The sequence below is a fragment of the Mustela erminea genome, chromosome 5 (assembly GCF_009829155.1).
Source record: "Mustela erminea isolate mMusErm1 chromosome 5, mMusErm1.Pri, whole genome shotgun sequence".
Taxonomy (NCBI): domain Eukaryota; kingdom Metazoa; phylum Chordata; class Mammalia; order Carnivora; family Mustelidae; genus Mustela; species Mustela erminea.
Genome location: NC_045618.1, coordinates 45,513,877 through 45,530,752, shown reverse-complemented (window position 1 = coordinate 45,530,752; position 16,876 = coordinate 45,513,877). Strand labels below are relative to the sequence as shown.

The window sequence follows — 16,876 nt, the reverse complement described above, 5'->3', positions numbered from 1 at the left end:
TTGGGAAGAAGATACAGTAGGTATTTATAAAATTTTCAGTGGCCCTCCCTGGATGAATTGGGAAGAGAAAATGAAAGATCTTGTATGAAGTTGGACATCAGCTTGGAGAATGTAAAGAGGTTGCCTTTTAGGCTAAAGTGTTTGCTTTTTCTCCATAGCTGTTATCGGTAAAGATGATTATAAAGACCCATTGTAAGCCCCTTGAGGGAACAGGAGAACAGGAGTGTGGAAGGGTAACATGATTATTGTTTGTCACCTTTTCTTCTTCTCTTCTGCGGAAGAAGGGAAAAATGTTGTCTCTGGTCCCCCATAGAGAGAATCAGGGAAGCATCACTGCACTAGTGAGAGATCACTGGGTGCACAGTTCAGCTTAAGGATGCTGAGTATGAATTTATTTTTACTGGTAGAAGGCCAGCAGCCTGGAATTTTAAAACCTGACTAGTGTAATGGAAGGCTCTTTATATTTAGCGATGTTCGAGTTAGCAAATCTAGCAGATGCTACTGAGAATAGGAGTAAGATGTGTAATTTCACACTGCTTGAGTTCCTAGCAACTACTGAGTTGTTTTAGCAGCTAGTTTTGTGAATATTCATTTATGTAGTGGATTGACTTTGCTCTAACATCACAGTAGTAACTTGAATTAAATAGATTATGACATAAACATCCACAGAATTACTACTGCGAAGCAGTTTGATGCATATGAATTCTTGCTTTCTCAGAACATCATAAAATTGTTTGATTTCTCTATAGGTAAAGGAAAACTTCAGTCAGTAAAAACTGGAAATCTGTCTTATTTAATTATTTGTATTAGATGATCTTTAAGTTTACATGGAAATAGAAAAACTTAGTGAGTTAAAAGGATAAATTTGTACCCATATGTATTTCAGAGTCCTTACGTGAATTTAGGATAATTTTGGTAGTTCTCATTTTGGCTTTGTAATCTGTAGAAAGACTTCTCTTTCTTTTGTTTTTTGTTTTTTGTTTTTTGTTTTTGTTTTTTTTTTTAAAGATTTTATTTATTTATCAGAGAGAGAGAGGGGGAGAGAGCGAGCACAGGCAGACAGAATGGCAGGAAGAGGCAGAGGGAGAAGCAGGCTCCCTGCTGAGCAAGGAGCCCGATGTGGGACTCGATCCCAGGACGCTGGGATCATGACCTGAGCCGAAGGCAGCTGCCTAACCAACTGAGCCACCCAGGCGTCCCAAGACTTCTCTTTCTTTTGAAGTGGTTTTACTCTTTTGTGCTTATCAGGTTTTCATTAGCCCTGGGACGATATTGTCATGACATTGTATGTAGGAATACTTTTTTATCAACAGAAACCAGAAAACAAACTTCCAGAATCATTTGACATCCTCTTAGCAACAGGGTATGCTATATACTCCATTCCACTGTTCTTTGGGTATGATTTTCGTAAGTAGGAGATTGTGCAGACAACAGATGATATAAACTAGAAATTGCATACTCAAGACACGTACAGATGGGCCTTCACCAAGGCTGCCACTTACAAGGCCATGCTTTCTTCTCCATATTCATTTCTTTATCTAGCCACACTGTCTCTCTGGCCCTCACATAGCCAAATGCATTTATGCTTTCAGACCTTTTGTACTTAAGGTTCCTTCTACTACAGAATTCTTCCCCCAAATTTTGCTTAGGTGGTTGCTTCTCATCCTTCAGGCTTTACCTTTTCTTTCCTTCTCAGAGAAACCTTCAGTGATTTCTTCCCCACCTCCATTTAAAATGGCACATTTCTCTCCTAGCTATGAAGCCAAACACTTTATTTTATTTAATTTAGTTTTTTAAAAGATTTTATTTATTCACTTGACAGAGAGCACAAGTAGGCAGAGAGGCAGGCAGAGAGAGGTGGGTAAGTAGGTTCCCTGCTGAGCAGAGAACCCGACGTGGGGCTCAATCCCAGGACCCTGGGATCATGACCTGAGCCGAAGGCAGAAGCTTAACCCACTGAGCCATCCAGGCGCCCCCAAACACTTTATTTTAGTCATCACATTGATAAACTACCTGAAATGATTTATTTGTGTTTATTTACCTGCAAATTGTCTCTCCTTACTTGAATATAACCTCCTTGGAGGGTGGAGATTCTATCTGTGTTATTTACTGTTGTTAATCTGTGGATTGGATAGATAGATAGCCAGATGAACAGGAAGAGAGAGAAAAAAAAAAAACACAAACAAACATAGCCTCCTTCAGGCTCCTGGTATGTGGGGGTGGGGGTGATGGTAGGAAGTGGCCTTAGTACCACTGATTTAGGAGACCTCTGGATTCCAGGTAGAGAAATAAAGAAAATAATGCAGTGTTAGTACATTTTGGTTCTCTGCAAAACTGTTTCTACCCCATAATTCATTTAACAAAAATTTTTCTTTTAAGATTTTATTATTTATTTGAGAGAGGGTGAGAGAGAGAGCTTGAGCAGAGGGAAAGGGAGAAGCAAGATCTCTGCTAAGCAGGGGGCCTGACATAGGACTTGATCCCAGGAGCCCAAGATCATACCCTGAGCCGAAGGAAGACAGTTAACGGACTAAGCCACCCAGGTGCACCTTAACAAACATTTTTTGAATAATTACTAACTACTAGACTTTGGGAAAGATAGAAAGAATAACAAAGTGTAGTTTCTGTCCTCAAGAATCTGTCTCACAGTCTACTGGTAGAAAGAAAAAAATTATAACATGAAGTGATAACTATTATATTAAAAACTGCTTTAGCAGAGGTTAATGAAGATTTCAGAAAGGAAGCATTATTTGAGAATAGGACTAGACTTCCACGAGGAAGAAGGGCTCTCCAGCAGTAGGAACATGAAACATCAGAGTAGCAACTGGTTAACCCAGCAACATGACTGGGGTAATGGATGTGAAGTAAAAGAAGTAATAGATGACTCCATCATGGAGGTTGGGGCCAGATTGTGAAGTGTTTAGATGGTACTAAAGCATTTGGACTTTATCCTGTAGGTAGCGGAGTAGAATCATCACGGGTTTTACAACCCAAGAGTGGCATGATCTGGTTTGTATTCTAGATGGAAAGATAATTCAGGTGGTTGTAAGATTAGATCAGATAAGAAAGAGATTGACATCTTGTGAATTTTGCTCTAATTGTAAAACTTGTCACATTGTATTATCTTCCCCCATGTCTCTGCCTCAAGATTAGCTTGATGGTAGTACTTTGCTTCATTAATCTTTATATTCTCAGCTCCTTTTTACTGTGTATGGCATATAATATATATTTAAGAAATGTTAATGGGTACTTAAGAAATGTTTATTTGGCTTTACAGTCGAAGTCAGAAATGGCCAGACCTGCCTTAGCTTTTAGCTCTGAAAATGGCAGTGAGATGGAGAGAAAGGGATGAATTAGGGAGAAATTTCAAAAGTAGATTGTAGGCAGGATTTGACCCCCGATATTTGAGGGAAAGCTTTCAAAGACAACTGAATTTTGCCAGCTTGGAGAGACCAAATGAATGAAGAAACTTTTAATGTCAAAAGGAAATACAGGATTAGAGTTGGTGGAAGGGAAGACAGGTAGTTAAGACAGGTAGTTAATACACTGACTTTGAGGAGTGTGCAGCACATAAGCAAAAATGTGAATCTGAGACTAAGAAAATTTTAGGCTTGAGGTAGGGATAAGGAGGTCATCACTATGTCTGTGTTAATGGACACACAGTCACAGATGATGAGATGATACTTTATGGAGTTTGTATGAGTGGAAGAAAGGTGCATTTAAGGGATGCTGGAAGAGGAAGGGCTTGAAGAGTAGTGAGGTTGAAAAGTCAGAAGTTTTTTCAAATTTTACTTCAGAAATTTCTCCAGGGGTATCTGGGTGGCTCAGTTGGTGGAGCATGCAACTCTTGATCTAAGGGTTGTGAGTTCAAGCCCCATGGTGGATATAGAAATTACTTAAAAATAATATCTTTAAAAAAAATGTTTATCCAAAGATAACCACTAATTTTATTTAATTTAATTTTCTAGAATGTATATCAGGACATATTTTAGAAATATAATCAAACTATAGTATAAACGCATCTTTATCACTTAATATAACACGGATTTCTTTTTTCAGTTTAAATACAGATCATTCTTGGGGTGCCTGGTGCCTCAGTTGGTTAAGCGTCTACCTTCTGCTCAGGTCATTATCCCAGCATCCTGAGCTTGAGCCCTACATCTGGCTCTCTGCTCAGCAGAGAGCCTGCTTCCCCCTCTCCCTCTGCTGCTCCCCCTGCTTGTGCTCTGTGCCTCTCTCTCTGTGAAATAAATAAATAAGAATCTTTTTAAAAAATAAAAAATACAGATTTTTCTTTTTTTGAGAGAGAGAGCACACATGTGAAATGGCAGGGGAGCAGAGAGAGCGAGCTCCATGCCCAGCGCAAAGCCCTGTTCCAGCTCCATCCCAAGACCCTGAGATCACCACCTGAGCCGAAACCAAGTGTCAGATGCTTAACCAACTGAGCCATCCAGGCATCCCTAGAGCATTCATTTTTAATGTCTGTAGTTATTCTGTAATTTAGCCCATTTATATTTACATATTAATTGTTTCTGTCTTTTCATATTATAAATGATACTGTACTGAGCATCCTAATAGGTGCCTATGGTAGTACATCCTTATTGTATAGACTTGGCTAATTATTTTCTTAGGGTAAATCTGGGAACTGTACACTCTGAGTCAAAGGATATACATATTTGTGATTTTGTTACATATTGGAAATTGGCTCCATAGAAAGATGGCTTCTTTTTACTTTCTGCCTGTGTGTGCATGCATGTGCATGGGTGATTCTTTCCCTGCCCCTTCAAAAGCCTTGAACATTACTGAGAATCTTTTGATGTATGCTAATCTGATAGGGTAAATGGTGTCTTATTAAATATGTATAGATTCATGGGTAAAGTTAAATGTCTTTATACATTGATTTATATTTTTTCTTTTAAGAGTTGCTTCTTTGTGGCCTTTGCCTCTTTCTTATTGGAAAGATTGTTTCTGTGGCGTCTTACCTGTGTATATTGCCTCAATAGATAAGGGAATTTTGAAGATTCGAGAAAGGAAGATTGATGAAGGATGATTGTGAATAAAAGGTTGGAGGATACAGTGGAGTGGAAATACATGTGCAAGCTGTTTTTTATTAATTGAGAAATATGGGTCTATTTTGAGGCCTTTTTAAAAAAAATTTTTTGAGTATTCTGAATCAGGCCTGGAAATCATGTAAACATTAAGTTGTGACTGATTCTCTTCCTCTAGAATTAAGAAAACCTTTTCTACATTTAATATAGTCTACAAGTAAATGGCTAATGGCTTGTTTTTCTTTTTAGTTGTAAGAATAAGTAGATGATACTTCTTACCCTTCCTAATATGTGCCCATGTTAATGGGAGACCCTTTAGACTAGACAGTGTTGCATATAATTTTAATAATCTTCATATTATCCTTGTGAAATAGGACATTGTTAGAGAATCTTTTTACTTGCAAATAAGAAAATGGAGGTGCAAGGAATTCTTTTTAATTAATTAATTAATTCATTCATTCATTTGTTTGTTTGTTTTTGCTGTTTTTCATCTTTGGTACCTGATGAAATACACAAAAGTACATCATTAACACAGAAGAATGTTTTTGACAAAAGTAAATTGGCCAAGGGTAGCAACTTGTCCTTTGTCACCCTCCCTTCTAAAATAAGATACTTATTATTTCTGTGACTAAAATAGGGTGTACATGACAACATCTTTGCATATTTTTCTTTCCTTACCTGAATTACTTATCTGTCATTAATGAAGTTAATTGGAATTTTAACTTCATCTTTTACCATCTTTTACTTTGGGCAGTTATGATCATTAACAGTTTACAGATGCATATTTTCTAAAACCCTTCATTTCATATTGTGTCCCACAAGGCCTTAGAGCCCTTATTTCCCACTGTGAGAGAATGGGAAATGAAGAATGAGAAGATAGGATTCTCGCCTATATACTGAGTTTTCAATAAGATTATGTTTAAAAGATACCAATCTGCTGAGTTAAAATTTTTAAGATTGGGGACGCCTGTGTTGGTTAAGCGACTCTCTTGGGCTCAGGTCCTGCCAGGATCAAGTCCCATATCAGACTCCCTGCTGAGCAGGGAGTCTGCTTCTCCCTCTGACCCTCCTACCACTTCTCATGCTCATTCTCTCACACTCTCTCTCTCAAATAAATCTTTAAAAAAATTTTTTTTTCAGATTCTATTTATTTATTTATTTGAGAGAGAGCACTTATGAGCAAGAGGGAGGGGGCAGAGGGAGAGGAAGAAAGGGTCTTAATCAGCCTCTGCACTGAGTGCAGAGTCCTACATGGGGCTCAGTCCCACAACACCCAGGTCATGACCTGGGCCGAAAAAAAGAGCTGGACACTTAACCGACTGCACCGCCCACGCCCCTTTGCTGTATTAAAATTTTTTTTGAAAATCATTTATCTGAAAGAATGTAGGCTTAAGATAAAATTTAAAAGTGTTTAGTTGAAAGTGAAGGCATTATAAAATGAAATATTACTTTTTTATTCATAGTTTCTTAATAAATCTATTAATTAATCTATTTTGAGCAAATAGAACTAAGTCTGGATCAGCCCAAAGCTATGCCACCAATGAAACAGAAACAGCTGTGTTGTGCTTTTACAGCATTGTTAAGGTTTTCCTATACATTTGCAAACTCGTAGCATGTTTGGATGGAACAAACTAAAACAAGGTTAGAAGTCATGTCATTACTCTCTTTCCCAAGTGGTTAGAGTCCTGGAGTCATATTGCCTTTTGAAGTTTTTTCCCCCTTTTTTAAGATGAGAGTAATAATATCTTTACAGATTAGTTAGGAGCTATAATTCCCGTAGTATATATAATCACATAATACAGTGGCTGATACATAGTGAGCATTTATATATATAATACAAATATTGTTTAAACTTTTGTTTTAATTTTTCCCAACCTTATATGAAGATTTTCAAATTTTTACTAAAAAGTAAAAAGGATAGGATGGTGATTATCCATAATATACTATTACCTAGATTTACCAGTTGTTAATATTTTGTCCCATATGATTTATATCTTTGGGGATATGTGTGTACATTTGTGTGTGTGTGTGAGTGTATGAATGTGTGTCTGTGCTTGCACCATTCAAAGTAAGTTGTAGACCTGACAAAATACCTTCCCCTCTCAGGGATGTTTATGGCCCCACTTCACAGGTGTGTAACAGATTATATCCTTTGTTTTGCTTCAACGGTATGTTGTGGAGGGCTTTAATTTAAAATTATGATTCCAGAAATAAGGCATTTTTATTTTCTTGAAAAAACTACAAATAAATATAAAATTCTTGTTCTTAGTAATATGATAGTTTTACTTTCTTTTGAAATTACACCCTGTTGGTTCTAACTCAAGCAGAGGTTGTAGAATTAAACAGCTTTAACAGATCTTGAGGAAGAACTTTTTTTTTTGGTCGGCATAATCCATCAAAAATGGTAGGAGTCAAGCATTTCAACCATATTCGCTGACACACAGTCTGCATCACATTAATACAACAATTTTAGAAGTGTCGCGGATAGGATTCTTACAGGATTATTCATCTTGGCTGGTTTATCAAGAAAATTAAATGGTGCAGTTTTGAGGATTGCTGAAACCACTCTGAACTGTATGAGCGGGATTATGAAATGAAGATGATTTTGGATTTGATTATGAGGAGAGTTCAGAATCAATATTTACTTGATGCCATCATGCATCCTAAGGAGAAAACTGTCTGAACTTAGACTTTTCCAAAAAGGCAAAGCTTTTATCAAAGGAAGTGGAGTTTACTGCCAGTCATAGTGGACTCTTCAATGAGTAGATCATGTTAGATTAATACAGTTTTTTCCTGAGTTGGGGTTATTAGGGCAAGAGATTGCTATAGACATATATTTTTATGATCTAAATTTTTAAGAGCATGAGCAAGGAGAAGGTCAGAGGGAGAAGCAGACTCCCCATGGAGCTGGGAGCCCAGTGCAGGACTCGATCCTGGGACTCCGGGATCATGACCTGAGCTGAAGGCAGTCGTCCAACCAACTGAGCCACCCAGGAGTCCCTTAAGTGTTATTTTTTAAGTAATCTCTACACCCAGTGTGGGGCTCAAACTCACAACCCTGAGATCCAGAGTCACATACTCTACCAATTGAGCCAGTCAGGTGCCCCTTTTATAATCTGATTTTAATGAAAACAATTATATGGCATAGGTTGTGAAATCCTGATCTCTACAGGCAAGCATTTCACCTCTTTTAACAATGTCCTCTAGATACCTTCTTTCTTCTAAGTGTTATTAAAGATTGTTTTTTATTTTTCTGGTGTACATCATCCCAGTCACTCCCCACCTTCTCCCAACATACTAACGTTATACTTTTTTGTTTAAACTATTTTTCTACATTTATAGTGTTATGGTTGTGAAAATACTGTTCACAACTGAACTATGAGAGCACTGTTATTATATTTTCTTTCACGTACATCTTCATCCCCCTTCCCTCAGAATTAAAAATTACTGATACTTGATTTTTAAAGAATTTTCTTAGTTATCCACATATCTTTCATTAATCCTTCTCAAGTTTCCAACGGAATTGTAAACTTTCTATCAATATCATTAGGCAGTCTTAGCATTAAGATTCCTCCTTTGTCGTATATGTCTGCTTTCTCAGGTCTTGTCTGTTTAGTACTTCTGAAGGTTGATGTCTTCAGTCTGCTGTTTTCTCACCTACTTACACCTGTCTGGTTTTTTTGGTCGTTTCAGTGGGGTTTTAGAGAGGACTAGAACTAAATGCCTCTTTTTTAAGCTACCATGTTAAGTCAACTCTTTCTATGTGTCATACATTTTTTATTCAGCAAGGCATTTATTTGACAGACTTTGAGATATCCTAGTGACATATAAAAATGTGAGCTAGCTGCTAAGATAGTTAAGTAGATTTGTAGTTGTTTTAACAATCAACAGAGAGCATTTGTTAGTGGATTGTTGTCATCATTAATGCTATATAAACTCCAGACTGACAAAAGTAAGAGTTTCTTAAGTTTTTGGCTTGTGAGGAACCTTGGCATTGCCTAGTCCAACCTTCATCTTTTTAAAGATGAGAGAGACTAGAGACTAAATGACTTGGTCAAAGTAAAATAAACTAGTTTGCCACACAGTTGCAACCAGAGCCCAGATCTGGGACATCCCAAACAGTTTGTTTCCATTCTGTACTATGTAATCTCACCACCTGTCACTTACTTACGTGGGTGGTTAAAATACCACATGAGATAAAAAAAATTAAAAGGGCATTAGAATAAATATCTCATTCCAAAGATGATAGTCATTGGCATTTAGTACAATTACCTGTTACTAGGAAAAAAAATACAAAGTATAAAATGGTAGCCAAAAATCTTCTCTTTAAGTAAAATTATTTAGTTTCCCTGGTGGACCATTCCAAACTTTAATCTTTAAGGATTTTTCTGGGAGGTGAGGAAGGAAAACATTGGCGAATTAATTAATTATTTTTATTTTTATTTTTAATTTTTAATTTTTTTGCAAAGTGTGTATTTTAGAATTTAGAGTAAAATCAAAGTGGAGGAGGACATTGTAAACATTGTACATTATTCTACCCTGAGCTTTTTATTTGAATAAGGTTCAGGGGGAAGTGAGGCTAGAGATGTCCGCAGTCCATTCTTGACTAAGTGTGGGCCATGATGTAGATTTTGCACTTTTATTCCGTAGGTAGGAAAAAAACCTGGAAAGGCATTATATGTCATCCTTCCCCCTTGCTGGAGACCATAAATTAATAAGAACTTCTGATCTCGGGGCGCCTGGGTGGCTCAGCGGGTTGAGCCGCTGCCTTCGGCTCAGGTCATGATCTCAGGGTCCTGGGATCGAGTCCCATATCGGGCTCTCTGCTCAGCAGGGAGCCTGCTTCCCTCTCTCTCTCTCTCTCTCTCTCTGCCTGCCTCTCTCTCTGTCAAATAAATAAATAAAATCTTTAAAAAAAAAAAAAAAAAAAAAAGAACTTCTGATCTCATTTTTCCATCCCACCACAAAAAATGATTTTTCTTAAAAAATTGAAAAGCATTTAATTTTTATATTTTTAAAGATTTTATTGATTTGTTGATTGATTGATTGATTTTTTTTAAAAAGATTTTATTTATTTATTTGACAGATCACAAGTAGGCAGAGAGGCAGGCAGAGAGAGAGAGGAAGAAGTAGGCACCCTGCTGAGCAGAGAGCCCCATGTAGGGCTCCATCCCAAGACTCTGAGATCATGACCTAGGCCAAAGGCAGAGGCTTAACCCACTGAGCCACCCAGGTGCCCCGATTTATTGATTTATTGATTTGAGAGAGTACACACACAAGTGAGGGGAAGGGGAGGGACAAGCACATTCTGTCCTAAGCACGTAGCCCAATGTGGGGCTTGATCCATAACACTGAGATCATGGCCTAAGTGAAATCAAAATTTGGATGCCTAACCAGCTGAGCCATCCAAGCATCCCTAATTTTTTTGTATTGTTAAAAAACACAGAACAGTCTTTTTTTTTAAATCCAGTAATACTGGTACATAAAGAATAATTAAAGAGTTTTCTCAAGTTTGGATGGTTTTGTTCAACAGTAAGTGCTTTGTGATTTTAAGTAATTCTGTGTTCTATGATTAAAGGGATCTTTTAGAATAATGTTTCTGCCATGAAACTAGAAGTTCAGATGTCTTTTTGAGGTGGTAATGCTACTTTTTCTATTTTTATCTTATAAACTACTTCAGGGATTAATTAATCTAAATAATTTTTAAAAATCTAAATAATAATTAGATGGTTTGGATTTGAACATCCAGAAATTCCAAATCATGAAGGTAGTTTTGTATTGTTTTTGTTTCGGTAGACAGAATTGTAACATCACAGAAAAATAGAGCAAAGTCTTTGTTCTGTCATATGTATATGTATGTACATATATGGAGCATATACATATGTATGCACCTTGGCTAAACAAATTTGGAGATGCTTTGGGATTCTGCTTTTTTTTTTTTTTTAAAGATTTTATTTATTTATTTGACAGACAGAGATCACAAGTAGGCAGAGAGGCAGGCAGAGAGAGGTGGGAAGAGAAGCAGGCTCCTGGCTGAGCAGAGAGCCCGATGTGGGGCTCGATCCCAGGACCCTGAGTCCATGACCCGAGCCGAAGGCAGAGGCTTAACCCACTGAGCCACCCAGGTGCCCCGGGATTCTGCTTTTTTATTTACTAAATTGCTAAAGTGATTTTCATGATTACAAGTTTAATGGCTATATTTTTTTCATGAAGTGCATTACCACAACTGTTACTGTATAATTGGGCTTCTGGTTGTAGATTTTATTTGTAGATTTTAGATTTAGATTGTAGATTGTAGATTGTAGATTTGTAGATTTACTTGTAGATTTTATTATTATTATAAGTAAATAAGCGGGGCGCCTGGGTGGCTCAGTGGGTTTAGCCTCTGCCTTCGGCTCAGGTCATGGTCTCAGGTCCTGGGATCGAGCCACGCATTGGAATCTCTGCTTAGCAGGGAGCCTGCTTACCCCACTTTCTCTCTTGCCTGCCTCTCTGCTACTTGTGATCTCTGTCAAATAAATAATCTTTTTTAAAGAAAACAAGTAAGCATTTTCATAAAGATAGATTAACATCAGAAATATAACATCATCCTCTATAGCTTACTGGGTAAAATTAGTTTTATATATATAGCGCAGGAAATTTATACATCAATGATACAAGTGCAGTTTTCTACAGATACTCTAAAATATCTCTGTTTTCAGGATACTTGATTATTTTTTCACAAAAATTTACAAAGAGTATGTTAAGGTAAATTAGAATTATAAATTATATTTGCCAAAATTTTTAGCTGTGTTATACTAAAACTGCATATGGTATCATTTTTCTTTACAAGTTCTAGTTCTCTGGAACAAAGCTGAAGACTAGCAAACAAACCAAAACAACAATAAAAATTTTAAAATGTCTTAGCAGCTAAAATAGGTGTCTTAGGATCTATGTACCCAAAAGTTTCTATATTTTAGAATGATAGTCTTTTCCTTAAAGCTTCTGTCTTCATATTTTATATGCATTTCTTTTTTTTTTTAATTTTTTTTTTAAGATTTTATTTATTTATTTGACAGACAGAGATCACAAGTAGGCAGAGAGGCAGGCAGAGAGAGAGAGGAGGAAGCAGGCTCCCTGCTGAGCAGAGAGCCCGATGCGGGACTCGATCCCAGGAGCCCGAGATCATGACCTGAGCCGAAGGCAGCGGCCCAACCCACTGAGCCACCCAGGCGCCCCTTATATGCATTTCTAACAAGCTTTATTTTCTTAGTCTCCCATAGAGTAGATACACAGGAGAAGGGTATTGTATATATCAAGAAGTAATCACTAGCAGACTGATAGCAAGGGAGGGGACAGAGTACACAAAATAGTAGTCTAGGAAGCCTTATATACTTCATTAACCTTCCAGGGTATCATTCATGTGACAATATAACTATTACTTATCTTGATCAGATTCATTTAAAAAAAAAGATATTCTGTCTTTTAAAAAAAATTTTAGGGGTGCCCAGGTGGCTCAGTTGGTTAAGCATCTGACTCAGTTTCAGCTCAGGTCATAATCTCATGGGTTGTGAGATCGAAAACCCATTTCAGGCTTTGTGCTCGTTGGTGAGTCTGCTTGAGATTCTTTCTTTCCTTCTGCATTTGCCCCTCTCCCCACTTGTATGCTCTCTCTAAGATAAATAAATCTTAAAAAATTATTTTAATTGAGGTATAATTGCCATATAACATTAGTTTGAGGTATACAACATAGTGATTTGATATTTTTGTATATACTGCAGAATGATCATCAAAGTAAGTTCACTTAACATCTGTCATCCTTTATAGTTAACAAATTTTTTTTTCCTATGATGAGAACTTGTAAGATTTACTTTCTGAACAAATTATAAATAAGCAGCTGTAGTCATCATGCTATCTATACATTACATCCCCATTACTTACATATTTTATAATTGGAGATATGTAAAAATGTGGAACACTTTACAGATTTATATGTCATCCTTGCACAGGGTTTTTGCTAATCTATGTATCAATCCAGCTGTGGTACATGTGCTGCCAAAATGAGCACCAGATATTCTTTATGAAGCCTGAAACCTCAGAAACATTTTCATTTTAAGTGATTTTAGTTTTTAACTTTTACTGAAGGAGTGTCACTAATCTGGAAAATTCATTTACATGAAAGAGTTCCCTAGTTAGAGTTTAAGAGGTATTAATACTTTTTTTTTCTTTTTTAAAGATCTTGTTTATTAGAGAGAGAGTGTATATAATCAGGGGAAAGGCCAGAAGGGGACAGAGAGGCAGAAAATCTCAAGTGGACTCTGCACTGAGTGTGGAGCCTGATGTGGAGCAGGATCTTACGACCCTGAGGTCATGACCTGAGCTGAAATAAAAAGTCAAGATCCTTAACCGACTGAGCCACCCAGGCTCTCCCTAATACTTCTCTAATGAAAAGAAATAATATGCTTCTTGGAATGGATCATGGGAGAAGAGGTCCAAATTATTATTAAACAAAAGTATCTGTGTTTAATCTGAAAATGAAGTTAAGAAAATAGTTGTTTACAATATAATCAAAAAAGAATAAATTTAACAAAATGGGTATAGAACTTACACTCTTGAGAGCTATAAAATGTCGAAAAAAATTAAAGAAGACCTAAATACATGGAAAGACATTCATATTCAGGGAGCAAACTTAATATTGTTAAGATAGTAGTACTCCCCGAATTGATCTCCAGTTCAACTCAATCCCTGTCTGATTTCTAGCTGGCTTCTTTGTAGAAATTGACAGGCTGATCGTGAAATTGATAAGGAGTTGCAAGGTATGCCTAAGAGCCAAATCAGTTTTGAAAAGCAAGAACAGGGCGCCTGGGTGGCTCAGTGGGTTAAGCCGCTGCCTTCGGCTCAGGTCATGATCTCAGGGTCCTGGGATCGAGTCCCGCATCGGGCTCTCTGCTCGGCAGGGAGCCTGCTTTCCTCTCTCTCTCTCTCTTCCTGCCTCTCCATCTACTTGTGATTTCTCTCTGTCAAATAAATAAATAAAATCTTAAAAAAAAAAAAAAAAAAAGCAAGAACAGAGTTGAATGACTCACACTTTTTTATTTTGAAACTTCCTACAAAGCAACAGTGATCTAATAGCAGTGGTACTTGATTTGGAACAGACATAGTAGAGCAATGGGAACAGAATTTAGAATCAGATATGAGTCTGTGGTCCATTGCTTTTTGACCAGTGGACAAAGTATAATTTTTTCAACAGATAGAGTTAAGACAGCTGGATAGTTGAACCTGTACCTCATACCATATACAAATATTAACCCAAAATGGGTCAGCTAAATGTAAGAATCCAAACTATATAAAACCCTTAGAAATATAAGGCAAAATCTTTATGCCCTCAGATTAGATGGTGGATTCTTAGATAAGATAATATATTCTTAGATAAATCAATTCTTAGATAATAGACTGTTTTTACCAGATGATTCATTGACAGTTCATGGTTTTGGGTTTTCTAGAGTCAGTTGCTTTACCTTGAACTCTGTTTGTAGTTGTATTTTTTTCACTCAATCATTTCGCTTTTCAAAGGACCACCTAGACTTTTTTTTCTTCCTGAATGCCTGAAATGTCTGACTATTGCTATAATCTCCTTGTCCCTGGGTCTCCATTTGGTCTTTTAATTTTCCACGGTTGTATTGTAGAGGTTTTCCAATAGCAAGTAATCTGCCTGTTTTGAAGGACTACTTCAAACCTATTAGGGATTCATAATGAAATATTTATTAATAAAATAGAGTACCAGGGATTTGCTTCAAAATAATTTACTTACTGAAATTGAGTAAGGTTACATGGGATAATCATTATATAACTTTAAAATTTTACATAATAAAATAAATAAAAGTACTTTAGTATTTTTACTGCAGAGTATCATGCCTTTTATTTATTTTTTTTTTTAAAAAAGATTTTATTTATTTATTTGAGAGAGAGCATGAGCGAGGAGAAGGTCAGAGAGCGAAGCAGACTCCCCATGGAGCTGGGAGCCCGATGCGGGACTCGATCCCTGGACTCCGGGATCATGACCTGAGCCGAAGGTAGTCGTCCAACCAACTGAGCCACCCAGGCATCCCGTATCATGCCTTTTAGAGTGATTCATTCCAGTTTTTTTTTTTTCTTACCACGGTGATATGGACAGTTTTACACATTTGCTTAATTAATAAAGCCTAGGCCTCTGTAAGTAGTCACAGGCTTACCTTCTTGAAATGGGGTATATGGGTCTTTCTTTGACCCCATTTATAAAAGGTACTGCCCCACCCTCTTTTATCTTAACTCTACTGAGCCTCATTCCGATTTTGAGCTGCTAGAAAGCCCTCATTTTTCTGACTAACAGATTGATCATAAAATTGTGTTTAATAGTTTAGGAAAGTCAGTGAAGCAGAGCCTATCACTGACTCAACTTGAGATCATTGAAACTACTTTTCAGAAGGCTTTTATAATTGAAAAATTTTCATTTATATATGTATTCTAGTTAAATTCCAGTTAACATAACAGTGTGATATTAGTTATAAGTGTACAATACAGTGATTAACACTTCCATACACGACCTGCTGCTCATCACAGCAACCGAACTCCTTAATCCCCATCACATATTTCACCCATCCCACCACCCACCTCCACTGATAACCATCAGTTCTCTATAGTTAAGAGTCTGTTTCTTGGTCCCCCCAACCTTTTCTTTTGCTTGTTTGTTTTGTTTCTTAAGTTCTACATATGAGTGAGACCATATAGTATTTGTCTTTCTCTGACTGACATGTCGCTTAGCATAGGAATACCGTTGTTCATCCATGTTATTGCAAATGGCAAGAGTTCATTCATTTTTATGGCCGAGTAATATTCCATTATATGTGTATGTATATACCACATTTTTTTTTAAAGATTTTATTTATTCATCAGAGAGAGGGAGAGAGAGAGAGCGAGCACAGGCAGACAGAGTGGCCGGCAGAGGCAGAGGGAGAAGCAGGCTCCCTGCTGAGCAAGGAGCCCGATGTGGGACTCGATCCCAGGACGCTGGGATCATGACCTGAGCCGAAGGCAGCCGCTTAACCAACTGAGCCACCCAGGCGTCCCAATATACCACATTTTAAAAAAAAATTTATTTTCTTTATTTGATAGAGTGTGAGAATACAAGCAGGGGGAGCATCAGAGGGAGAGAGAGAAGCAGGCTCTCTGCTGAGCAGGGACCCCTTTGCAAGGCTCAGTCCTAGGACCCTGGGGTCATCACCCAAGCCAAAGGCAGACACTTAACTGACTGAGCCACTAGGCCCCCCATACCACATCTTTATCCATTCATCAATGGACATTTGGGCTGTTTACATAATTTGACTATTGTAGATAATGCTGTATAAACTTCGGGGTACATGTATCTTTTTGAATTAGTATTTTTGTATTCTTTGGATAAGTAGCTAGTGGTGTGTTTGCTGGATCATAGGGTGGTTTTACTTTTAACTTTTTGAGGTACCTCCTGATGTTTTCCAGGAGAGCTGTAGCAGCTTGCATTCCCATCAACAGTATAAGAGGGTTCTCCTTCACATCCTCATCAACATCTTTTGTTTCCTGTGCTGTTGATTTTAGCCATTCTGACAGGGGTGAGGTGGTATCTCATTGTAGTTTTGATTTGTGTTTCTCTGATTATGAGTGATGTGGAGCATCTTTTCATGTGTCTGTTGGCCATTTGGATGTCTTCTTTGGAGAAATGTCTGTTCATTTCTTCTGCCCATTTTTTAATTGTATTATTCATTTTTGGGGGTGTTGAGATTGTTAAGTTCTTTATAGATTTTGGATACTACCCCTTTATCAGAGACGTCATTTGC

The 16,876-nt window shown here is 37.2% G+C and overlaps 1 protein-coding gene and 1 non-coding gene across 14 annotated transcripts in view; one reads left to right on the top strand and one right to left on the bottom strand.

Annotated features, from left to right (window-relative positions):
* Positions 1 to 16,876, top strand: part of CSNK1G1 (casein kinase 1 gamma 1) — a 202,834-nt gene that overhangs the window by 91,817 nt on the left and 94,141 nt on the right. The window lies entirely within an intron of this gene.
* On the bottom strand, positions 12,992 to 13,095 carry LOC116592162. Its single transcript, XR_004286347.1, has one exon. It is a non-coding gene; the product is annotated as a U6 spliceosomal RNA (small nuclear RNA).